Genomic DNA, 13607 nt, shown 5'->3' with positions numbered 1-13607 from the left:
TGGTCAGGGTCCCACCTTTTACTTAGGTGTTCATGGAAATGGACTCCACTCCCTCTTCACTGACTCTAACCTGATTGGTATAAATAAATACTGTAAATGTATAATGAGCGAACCCCGCCGAATTTGTTTTGCCTTGGGTTAGGCAAAATCGCATTCAAGTCAATGGGAATGGAGAAAGTGAACTAGTTTTGATTTGATTATAATGGTGCAACAATCTTTTAAGTGTCTGTGATGGTTTGAGAAGCATCTGCCAGCTATGCAGGACAGATTATTGAGGTCAAAGATGTGGCCTGGGTTGTGATGCCTCCATGCTAACCACTGCACCACCCTGCCTCTCTGAGGTAAAATTAATAGAATATCTAAACAGTCAAATTTCTTTAGACAGTGGCAGACAGAGAGCATGAATTCACCAAGGCTGACACACCCACCCACATATTTGATAGCATGTATTCACCTTTCTCAAACCGATATATATATATTTTTTAAAATATATATTTGTTTTGTTTTGTTTTTCTCTACCAAGCGCAACACTAAAGCATGTGGATTCTTCACTGCTTTTGTTTTGTATTGGTTGCATAGCACTCTGGGTAATACTACTAAAGGGGCAAGCTTTCATATTGCACACGGACATTTCTTTTGAGATACGAATGCACTGATGCTTTTCCAGTTTCCTTCTACATGCCCGTTTTGTGATAAAATGTTTTTGTATGTTTTCCACAAATTTTAGCCCACTACTAGAATCAGCATTACATACCTGGGGGGCCACCCCATCCAACATTGCCTGATACAGGTCTGTGATGTCATGTTGGCCTTCCAAAGCAACATATTAATCAAAGCTGGCCAGTTTCCATGAAAAACATTTGGTGAACATGGTCACCAGTTGAACACAGCATATTTCCTGTGAAAATTTTGCTGATCAATATGTATGTGTGTGTGTTTACAACTATGTATATGTGGTGCAAAACAGACAGTGAAAAATACTGGTGTGTGCACCTTTTGAAAGTCATCAGTCAGTCAGTCATTGTCCAACCCGCTATATCCTAACATAGGGTCACGGGGGTCTGCTGGAGCCAATCCCAGCCAGCACAGGGCGCAAGGCAGGAACAAATCCTGGGCAGGGCGCCAGCCCACCGCAGGACACACACACACACACCAAGGACAATATAGGATCGTCAATGCACCTAACCTGCATGTCATTGGACTGTGGGAAGAAACTGGAGCACCTGGAGGAAACCCACACAGACACGGGGAGAACATGCAATCTTCATGCAGGGAGGACCCAGAAAGTGAACCCAGGTCTCCTAACTGCGAGGCAGCAGCGCCACCGTGCCGCCCCCTGTTGACAGTATCTGATCTAATGACACTATTATTAAAGTTTTGCCTTTTGGGTGGAATAGTCTACTTTCACTTTTGTTTCTAGACTTCTGTCTAAGGAGCATCATGTCTGTCACTTTCTTTTTTTTTTTCTCTTGCCCATGCCTATTCATCACATTTCCACAGTATCATCTAAATTGCTGAAACACAATCTGAGTCAATTGAATGAAACATAAGCTTTATTGGGTCAAGATCACTGTGTGGTGACGGGGTCAGAAAGCTTCTGTTCTGCACCCCCCTAGATAACTAAGGTTTCTTTTGAAAGTGAAAGAAAAAAAACATGAATGAAAGTGGCCAGTTCATATGCTTAAGGTTGTGAGCAGTTTCCAATAAACATGATTGCCCTGGACTACACATATTTGTATTTCTTTCTAAAGCAACAATTGCTGAAATTATGGGATGTTATTAGAGTAAGGCAGTGATGCTTGTCAAATTCCAGAGGTTTGTTCCTACACACAAGTGTGTTGACTTCTTCACTAAACTGTTCATATGAAGAAGCCAGGCAGTGGTTGTCTTCGGGTATTGCTGAATTTCTTTGTCATCCTGAGCAACTTTTCATTCAACATTTCCCTGCTACCAGTAATCCAAGCTTCTTTATGCTAAGACAGTAACTAGCACCGTGCACCTTTTGAATTTATTACAAGGCAAGGATTTAAGACATGCTCCTGACTGGTTTAATTCTGTTTTATTTGACATTTGGTAAAAAGTCCAGGTTTTAAATGGTAAGGATCCAGTGTTGAAAGTGTGAAACTTTTGTGTGTGTGTGTGTGTGCGCGTGCGCGTGTGTAATGTTCATTGTTAAATCCAGTATGATAAAAGGGGACAGTGGAGGCTGAAATCAAAGGAAAATGCATTCATCCAAAGAGTCAAACCAGTGCAGACCAAGGTCCGCTAAAGACAAAGAAATGACAGTAGCATGTGTCAACAGGGATCCATCTCTGACACCAACCTTTCACCCGTGCTCTAAAAGGTACATCTGTTAACCGAGTTGTTTTCTAAATTGGAGGTGAGCTGATGATCTTGTTTGGGGGAACAGTGATGTGACTTGATAACACTAGACAAATGACTTGGCAGCCCTCCTGTTCTGATGTACATTATTGCTTTAACTCAGCTCTCAAGAGCATTTATGTTTTTATTTTGTTGTCTTTTTATATATATAAATATATATATATATATATACCTTTTTTGCCTTTGGCTGGCATTTGTAAAGCTTTGAGTGCCCCCTCCCACCCCACCCCACCCCACCCCAAACTTCATTGCTTTGCTGAAAAAAAAGTGTATGTATTTATCAAATTAAGTTCAACAGGTAAAATGGTTAAATAGTTTTTCATAAAGCGTCTGGGACGATTTTTTTTTATTATTATTATTAAATGTATTATCTTAAAAAGAAAGAAAAAGCGTTAGATAAGTGGTTTAGGTAACACACCTGTTTGTATATTTATCTTAGCTAGGTCTATTTTGATACTTTTTTGTCTCTGTACTGCATTTATGCATTTTTAAGGTAAAAGAAAAAAATGAACGAGTTTTCTTGATACCTCAAAAGGACTTTACTCAGATAGGACCAAACCTTGACAATTTGAAGAAAACAAAGACAAAAAAAACTATGTAGCCCTCTCACTTTTCCGAAGGAGCAGTTTTAAGGTGGTTTTGTGGGTCTGTTATGGTGCCAATCCCATTTGTTTTGTTTTGTTTCTTCCCTGCCATTCTCTTGGAGACTCTTTCTGCAGGCAGTGGTAGTTTTGGACACCTGCCTCTGGCTTGGAGAACCACTTTATTCCACGTTGCATTTGGATGACACCACTGCGGCACACTGGTATTCTAAAAAAAAAATAAAAATAATAAAATAAAGACTTCCCAGAAGCGTTAGCTTTACTGTTGTTGCCCAAGGGTCCACTGGAAAGGGAATGTTTTGTTCTGGGCTCCATGTGGAAATATGATGTACACCTCATCCTGCGGATCATATAGCCAAGGATATATTGGGACGGCTTTAAAGGAAGGCACAGCCATCAGAGGACCACAGATGCCCCCACATTACAGCAGCACTTTTTCTTTTTGTCTGTTTGTTTGTCTATCAGACGGACTCCATACTGGAGAGACGCTTCCACTTAATAATCCAACCAGCACCATAGAGGATGAGCCCACTGCTCCTCTCTTGCTCTGCCACATGTATATGGATTTTCTTGCCAGTGGTGATCCTTTTTAAGGTGTTGCAAAGAACTACCACTTCCTGTCTCATTGTATTCTTCGAATGTGTTTAAAAAGGAAAAAAAAACTTTTTTTGTTTTTTTTGTTTTGTGACTTTTCTGTACACATTTGAGAACCGCTTGTGTGTCATGAGAGGTAAGCAAAGCAGTGGCAGAGTGCGACTGAACTCGGAAAGTTGCTGCTGGCTCGCCTCATTGGAGAAACGCCTCTCTGAACCAAGTCACTGCCATTTTTCTTCATGCTGTATTAAAAAAAAGGAATGAAAGAAAGAAAACACATATATCTGTGTATTTGTAACCTGAATCTCCTTGTGTCTGTTCATGCAGACAATAAACAAAAAACTGTACAGTAGTTCTAGTTGCATGTATTCTGTACTAATTATTGACAATGGCATTATAAAATGCAATAAAATACTTATTACACTGTCTCTACAAGAATGTTGTCCACTCATTTCATAGGACAAATTGCATTCAGAGGTCACAGATAGTGAGACTTTTCAAGAAGGGAAGCAAAAGGCACCCAGAATGGCAAATGTGATGCAGGGGCTTTCAGAGGCAGGCACTAATTTTGGGGGTGGGCATTCCATTCTAAAACATACTCCAAGAAAGGGCCGGCTCGGTTATCTTCTTGTCATTATTTGGCCAGCTTTGTCTAGAGAGTTATGTGATTGTGAAATCGTACTGCATACAAATAGACCTCCACCATAAAGTCTGTGGTGCCAGCTTGCCAAACTCCACACTGGCTATGATATCAGCACTGCTGCCCAACAATGATGAGGGAATCTCAACGTTCCAAAATAGGCATGGAATAGTAAATGAAAGGTGCTTCATAATGTCTGCCAGTGCTGGTTGGTCTTCTGGCATTAAGCAGATTTGATGACCAGGCTTCACCAGATGAATACTATGATAAAGACCACCAGTTATTTAGAAATAAGCCCGCTTATAGTAACAGATGTCAAAAAATCCATACATAGAGCACAGCACATATTCAGAAATAAAGGGAGCAATTCCAATGATGTATGAACAGCACAATTCAAAAATGGCAAAATGTTATGGGGAAAGAATACTTTCTACTACATGAATATGCAGTGCTTGGTATTGAGCCCTCAACCCTTTTTTCTTATACATGATTGTCACAACCTATATTTTATAATATATATATAGCCGTTATGGCGCACTGTACAATAATGTGCAGTGAATACACTTGACTTGATCATTTCTAGTTTTCATCCTTTCTCTCTGTACGTTTAGCATTCGTTTGCTCAGAGGTTGATGCTCTTGCTGCTTCCTGAGCAGCTCTTCTTTTCTCCACCCTAGCGGCCCGCTTCTCTTCTTTCGTTGGCATTTTTTACTTAAGCTGGCACTTGAGTCTTCAATCTGCCGCAAGAATAATTTAAGATATGAAGAGGTAGGGGAAGTGACGGCGAAGGTGGTAGGGAAGAGAACGGCGCCTGTACACATGCGCTGCATGGCTGGCCGCTGCCGAGAGTTGATTCTACAATAAAAATAAAAAGAGGAATAACCTTGGAGGTCAATCATCACCCAAAAGCGGACAGTAGACGTCACGTAGTATATGTGTACCAAATTTCAGGTCAATAGTTCAAACGGTTTGTGAGCGACAGGTGATTTAAAATCCTGGACAGAGAAACGGACAGCCACGCTAGCATATTATATATAAAGATGTGTATATATATATTATATATATATATGTATATATTTCCAAAAACTGAAATGTCAATTTGGGTAACGCTTTAGTTTACGTTCTGCAAAAAGGCATCTGTTACTCATATACAAAGATTTCTTTTGGTCTTAACAACACCTACAAAGCATCACTAAAGTGGTTATTCTTCACCAGAGCCATTAAGCTGCCTACCAATGTGCACATGACTGACAGTAATTATTTCATTATTTGTTCATTTATTTCAGTGACACCACACACAACATTAAATAAGCCCTCAAATGAAAACTGTCACTTTCAACTCATCAAAGTTGAGAGGGCGGGTTCTAGCAAGTACTGGTGTTTAATTGGTAAATCATCAGTAGAGTGGGTGTAAGCCATCAAGTGCCACTTTTACAGCAGACGGTTCACGTGCGGATTCCTCATGGAATTAAAATAGCCACTTGGCATGGTAATTCTGGGCAACTTCTTGCACTCATATCAGCTGCGCGCTGTCACATCTTTGAGCATGTGCTTGAGCCACAGAGTTCTCAAATCAAGCAAAGTGAGTATGTCCATTCTGTGGACAGTTCGCCAGTCAGAAAACAGTATTTCACTCCACTGTGACAAGTGAAAGTGACAGTTTTCATTTCAGGGCTTATTTCATGTTGTGCGCTATGTCACTGAAACAAATAAATGAAGAAATAATTAAAGAAGTAAAAAATATATTTTGTGACACATGTAATTAGTTGTACTCACATTTCATGTTATTTGTTTATTGTCATATTTCTCAGTACTTTTATTTGTGCATTTACTTATTTATTTAATAGTGTCTGAAATATTTCTCCAAAGAGAAGGCACTGTAAAGAAAAAATGAAAAATCAAAATAGCAAATGAGAGAAAATAGAAACAAAATCTGTGCAATGTTGAAAAGCTGAAAAAATCTTAAACATACATTTTTTATCCAAAAATGTTTTCAGAGATTTTCAAGAACTGATGATGTTATAAAAATTATAATGAAATCATAAGCAAAAATCAATAGGAAATGACAGTAAATGCTAGGCAATCAATAATATAGCAAAACAAATGTGATGAACTGAGTTAATAAAGAAAGATTAATGTCAAGAAAAAGTTATAGAGAAAAAAAAACAAAACCATCAAGAAAACTGAGAATAACAAAATGTGCAACAAGTCCATAAGCCGTAAGGGAAGGTGAGGTCCTGAAGCGGCGTCTGAAAGGGGGCCTTTTGAAATTGTGTACATTTAGCTGTATGGCTAATGTCGTTGTGTCTTTGTATGTACCCTCATTTGCTTGTTTGCTACTTTGGTTTTTTCCTTTTTTATACTCGTATAATTTTCCTCCCCATAACATTTTCTTGTTTTTGATTTATGCTATTTAATACATGCATCTTTGGACAGATTGTTACATTCTTTCACTAAAATTGCAAAAAAGACGCACTGCTGCTGCATATTCCCTGAACTGCCCAGCACCCAACTGACCATTCACTTAAACACACGACAGCATAGCAAGCAGTGACCCTGCAATCATACATATTGTTTTAAATTGTAATAAACTAGGGGGCTCCGTCCCCGGCTCGCTTCGCTCGCCAACCCCTGTGTTTGGTTTACCAGATATACAATACAATTAATTTTTTTGTATAGCCCAAAATCACACAAGAAGTGCCGCAATGGGCTTTAACAGGCCCTGCCTCTTGACAGCCCCCCAGCCTTGACCCTCTAAGAAGACAAGAAAAAACTTGCAAAAAAAAAACCCTTGTAGGGAAAAAATGGAAGAACCCTTGGGAAAGGCAGTTCAAAGAGAGACCCCTTTCCAGGTAGGTTGGGCATGCAGTGGGTGTCAAAAAGAAGGGGGTCAATACAATACCATACAATACATAGAACAGAATAAATCCTCAATACAGTATAAAAATAAAAATTCTAGAAGTACGAAGTAGAATTTCACATTAGATGATATCACATATGATTTGGATTTGTTTTAAGTCCTGGAGACCTCATTCATCAAGCTGCCTCCCCCATTTTGCCATTCCACATCTGAAATAGCACTAATCTGATGAAAGGACCCCTCATTCCCACGTCTCCATTCATCAGGGATGACTTTACCTTAGGCAGGCAATCTACAATTTAAAGAGATTTTTATTTTCTTGTGAATTGTTACATATGCATTATTTTCACTTTTACTTTAAAAACTTTTGTAAAAACACTACTTGTTTCTTTATTTCCTGCCTCGCACAGTGGTTACATCTCTTTCTTCCCAGACATATAATACTGCTCGTGTTGCGAAGGGTGTTGCGGCTGAATGTATGCTAAGGATATGCCTTTGGATCATTTGCTATCCAACAACTGCTAGCTTAGAGGTCTGTTGACTTGTTTTAAATGATGGCTCACACCCTGGTCTCGTGTGACGTTGTAAAAGCAATACTTGTCTTTTATTTCTGGCCCCGGGCGTGTTTGAATTCTTTCTTGCAGGATGTATAACACTGCTCATGTTCGGTTGGGGTAGCTGCTGTCGCGCTGCCCTTCGATCTTTTTAAAGCCTGTACAGCCACTTTCCTTTTTGCTACGGCCCTGGGACAATCTCTTGGCACCAAGTCTCATGTTTACGGTCCCCATGAGACGCACTGTGGCAAGTCTCCTTGCTCTCGCGGGTCTTTAAAATGTCTTTCGAGATTATCACATATCGTAGCCTTGCATTTGCTTTCCATTCCAGGATTTTCTTTTATAAATAGAGAGAGATAAATGTTTTAAGCCAGCTCAAGCTTACAGGGGGACTAGTGCTAATCTTGGTAGCCCTGGGCGTAAGGCAGGAGCAAACCCTGGGTATGGACAACTGCAGCTTTTCTCAGGATGGCACTTAGTTTTATAAGGTGAACTTTAATTAGTGACAAGACATTTTTATGTGTTTTTCTGTGCGTTATTTTTACAGGATTTTGCATTTTCTTGTTTCTTAATCCTTGTACAGAAAATTCCTGACTAGAAAGTGTTCAGGCGCACTGTCATGATACCAAGTTCTTCTTTATGAAATGCCTAATCGAGTACCCATAATAACGCCTGTAAGTTCTGTATTTTTTAAGTCAAATGTTATGTCTTCATAATCATGGTATGTATTACTTTGCCACATGAAACTGTGTTCTAAAGTGAAGCCTATTTTATAAATTTAAAACAATAACTAACCTGGTTTTGTATTTTATAGTACAGCTTATGGATACCAGGACCCCACTGTGAAAGCAAAGCCTTAAAATGTACTAAATAGGTCCATGTTTCAAGCCAAAAAAATGTTATCAAGTATTGATCCACTTTTTGAGATTAAACTCATATTACAAATAAAGCAAATCGTTGTTGTGAGATTCAGCCAGTGCTGCCTGTGGCCAAACTGGGGTTCTAAATAGAATCTTCTTGTGCCCCCACTTCCCACCTCTCCCTGAATCCACTACATTAGTGCTTTTTATAGCTTTCATTTGATCAATAAATATATAACTAATAAATAAAGATGCACGCATCACAAACTTAACTATAACTTTTAACATCAAATTTAAAGCTTTTTATTTAAAACAATCAAAAGGTGAAAGCATATGTTTAGGAGTTACTTCAGTCTCTTTGTTGCATATCACAACAACACACATCTACGTTTTCTGATGGCAACGTCGTCTATGAGGTCCTCACACGACTGCTTCTGTGCAAAGTCTGAGTGGATGCCGATAACCATCGAGCTGCTCATATGTTGTTGTGCCATGAAAGACCTCGAGTATGTCGTGATGAGATGAAGTTTGGAAAAGCTGGCAACTGGAAGGGTGGCTGCAATCCGGGGGGCAACCAATAGATTCGGACTTCAGTAGTGTTTAATGGCAATGATATAACTATTGATAAATGAAGGTGTATATATATTATTATAAATAATAATAATGGTCCAGGGTATCAATGTGCTGTTTCTCTTTGTTACTTCATATAAACAACTTGTGACATGTGAAACAGCAACAAAACAGTTTTAAAACTACTACAGACACTACCACTACTACTAATAATAAAAAATGATCTATATATATAAAATCCCTATGTGCGTCCAGGTGTCCGTGTGTGGGTGTCTTCTGATGAAGTGCGCATGCGCGGGGCACGGTGCGACGCGCGATATTACTGTCAGAGAAAGTTAGAGGCGTTTTACGGAAATACAAACCAGTATTACTGTGAGAGGAAATTAAAGGTACACAATACAGTGACGCATATTACAGCCACATACAAGCCAGTATTACTGTCAGAGGAGATTAAAGGCATATTACCGATGCGCACGCCTGTATTACCGCCAGAGAAAATTAAAGGTATATTACGGACGTACAAGCCAGCGGACGTACAAGACGGTATCCTTCAATAAGGGCGCACACAAAAAGGCGAGCCTCAAAAGGACGACCTCAATTGGGCGCAGCGAATAAAGGCGCGCGTAAATAAAGATCTGCACCATTGTTGCTCTTCACATATTCCAGAGCCATTTGAACTAAATTATCTCCGAACGCCTTTATTCGCTGCGCTCAATTGAGGTCGCCCTTTTGAAGCTCGCCTTTTTGTGTGCACCCTTATTGAATAGAGCCGTACAAGACAGTATTACTGTCACAGAAAATTAAAGACACACAATACACGGCGGCAGCCCACGAAGAACAGTCAGCTCAACAAGTAAACATCAACAAAAGAAAGGCTGAAAGAAAGAAAAATACAACCAACAAAAAGAATGAGGTCAAAGTCCCTTGCCATTTAATATAGACTGTTCCTACTAATGTTTATGCACTACTGTTCTAGCGCCCATTATTGTAACAGGCTAAATGACTAGTCTATATATATAAAAATGGAATGGGTGGGTCGTCGGGTGGGCCTTTTTTTCATTCCGTCGTTTTTTCGACGTTTTGAAAATGTAGAATGATTATTTGATTTTTTTGTTTTTATTTGATCGTGTCTATGTAGCCGCCGTCGTAATAAAGTATCGCTAAAATCGTCATTTATCGTAATTTATTTTTGACGTATAACGTCGCCGTCGTCGAGGTCAGTCATACCACTGCAAAAAATCTGCTTACGGTTGAAAGACACGCCCTACTCACTGGACAGTTAAAAACACCAATCAAACTAACGATGACATCAAGTATTACCCAATCAAAAGTAGGAAAGGAGGCATCTTCATAAAATGCGTGTGGGATGATTTGCATGAGACGCTGCTTTAAAAAAAAAATGATACAAAAAATACGGGATAAATCCCGTCCAGTATTGATTGAAAATGGGACGCGCAATTTCATTCTCAAACGCGGCACGATTCCGTATTTTAAAGGACGGGTGGCAACCCTACAGTGCCAGGTAACCACCCATACAATCAGATTGTGATTCAGACTAGGAATGCAATGAATGTAATTACCCCGATCTACATACAAGGCGAAAGTCTTGCAACATTCAAAGATCATGGTTTGGGATAATTACTACTTATTAAGTACAACATTGAACATAAAAGAGCTTATGAAGCCTTGAACCGAAAAAAGCAAGATCTCACAGATCATAAAAAAAAAAAAGGAGGTAATGTCGTTTTACTCGCTGTACATTTTACTCAAACATTACCAGTTATTCCACGAGGGAGACCAGCAGATGAACTCAACGCGTGTTTAAAATCCATGCTTCTCCCACGGTCGGTTATATGTCGCGTGTTCTCGGGTAGGTACACCAAAAAATGTATACATTTAAGCATGTAATGGGCAAAGAAAAAATGAGGTATACCCGAAGGCACTGCAGTAGTACTCAATGTAACTTTACTTCTTAAATGTTAATGTTTTACTGTTTAATAATTTATACGCTTCTTATATATTCTTCAAATTCTTTTATCAAAATACCAGTGACAGCGCAATGCACGATAACATGGAGTGAATACACCATACGCATCCGCCCACGGCCACCCTGGTGTGCGCAGATAGGAGTTGATTCTAAAATAAAATAAACATAAAAAGAGTAATACATTCATCACCCATAAAGCTGATAGCAGACGTGACGTATTATATGTGTACCACATTTCAAGTCAATACGTGAAACGGTTTGCAAGCTACATGTGATTTCAAATCCTGGACAGACCAACGAAAAGCCACGGTAGCAAATTATAGAAGAAGATTTTACTGTTTAATAATTTATATTTATATGAAATGTGCTTCTTATATATTACTTCATATTCTCATATGATAATGATGTTAATGTTGTTTATATTGATTTCTATGTTATTGTAAGTGCATCTATGTGTGTATATGTATGTATGTATGTGTATATATATATATATATATATATATATATATATATATATATATATATATATATATAAATATATGTGTATATGTATATATAACGAGCTGTATATACCCGGCGTTTCCCGGGGCAGAAGTAACCTAATCGGTCAAACAGTTACATATATACCAAAGTAAACCTAATCGGTTAAACAGCTTCATATATACAGAAGCGAACCTAATCGGACAAACAGCTAATCTATATACATAAGCAAACCTAATTGGTCAAACAGTTACATAAATACAAAAGCAAACCTAATCGATGAAACAGCTTCATATATACAGAAGCAAACCTAATTGGTCAAACAGTTATGCATGTGCAGAATAATTTTACAAAGATTATGCGTGTTAACAATCATTAAAAAGAAAAGATTCAGGAACTCTTCTTCTATATGTGATGAAGCTGGATGAAGCTGACTTGACGAAGACGTAGGTGGCATAGATTGGTTTTTCTAAAACAGAAGAAAAAAATGAGTATCTATTATTATTTTAAATTAGAATGAAAATGAGAACCTTGATTAGAGATAGATTATCTGTATTAAAATATGTGCATGAATAAACTTTTGGTAACTCTCTAGCAAAAGTTTATTCATACAAATTGGCATGGGATGGCTTTGTGAAAAAGTAAAAATTAGATAAAAATAAATTGAGAATGCGTACTTCGATTTGACTGAGATTATCTGTAATGATGAAAAAAAAGTTTAGTATGTTTTTTTTTCCATACGGGAAGGATGTAAAACCTTACATAGGCACCCTTCAGCCCGTACTGAAGGGTACTGTCAGATTGTTACTGACTAAAAAACACCCTTTTTATTCCACAGCTACCCCAAAAACCAGTATTAGGCATTACTTTGGGGTGGCAGTAGTTTAGTTATGAAACAGCTGGGTCCTGAAAAAAATCTGTCTTATTAGTGGCTTCATCACATATAGAAGAACAGTTCCTCAATCTTTTCTTTTTAATGATTGTTAACACGCATAATGTTTGTAAAATCATTCTGCACATTCATAACTGTTTGACCAATTAGGTTCGCTTCTGTATATATGAAGCTGTTTAACCGATTAGGTTTACTTTGGTATATATGTAAGTGTTTGACCGATTAGGTTACTTCTGCCCCGGGCAACGCCGGGTATATACAGCTCGTAATAATATAAACAACTACCACCACTACTAATACTAATAATAATAAAAACTACACTATTACAGAACATGCTTAATAAACTTTCTTAAAGAAAAGTAAATAGAGGGTCAAACTGAAGCTTTATATATATAAATACACACACACGTATAATATATTAAAAACATATAGAATTTAGAATTTATCTAAACTTCCTTTTGTCCTTCCAATGACGGCAGATTTCAGTAAGGCATTAACTAACTGACAATAAAATTAACAAACACTTGAAGCTCCTCTAAGCTGATTGCTCTTTTTGTACATTACAATTGACATGTACGTATGTTGCTTTTCCACAATTCATCCAGTAACTAACTAGCTAGTAAGCCAGAGAACCTGAGAGTGTTGGTGAAATGTATGCATGTGTCCTCAGTGCAGCAACACTCAGAGCACTTCATATTTCAACTAACGTTAGCAGCCTTTAACAATGTGTAGCGATCCCAAGGTCTATAAGGCACCAATAAATAAGAATCAGCCATGTGTCAACTAGGTACGGTAACATCGGATAATATCTGTTTAACAATTGACATCAAAGCTATTACGCATTAAACTACTCCATTGTTACCCCAGTAAACTGCTAGTTTTAGTGTAGTGACAATTGACGTAACCTTCGCTAGCGTACTAGAAGTTGGACACATTTGGATTTCTAAACACAATTGCAAATGAAGCACGAGCCGCTTCTTTATGCTGTTATTTTTTCTTTTTTGTACTCCTGACTGGTGTTGACATGAGGCGGTCTCTCTGCTCATTGATATGGACAATTATCACGTGACTGTCAACAATGTTAATTTGACAATTCGTGAAACAGCACTAACCCAAACAGAGGTAAGCTGCAGACCCTTAGAGCCCCACTCCGTTGAGGAGGTCGCCCCTTTGCCTTATACTTCAG

This window comes from Erpetoichthys calabaricus, chromosome 3 (assembly GCF_900747795.2).
Source record: "Erpetoichthys calabaricus chromosome 3, fErpCal1.3, whole genome shotgun sequence".
NCBI lineage: Eukaryota > Metazoa > Chordata > Cladistia > Polypteriformes > Polypteridae > Erpetoichthys > Erpetoichthys calabaricus.
Note: the sequence above shows the minus strand (reverse complement) of the source record.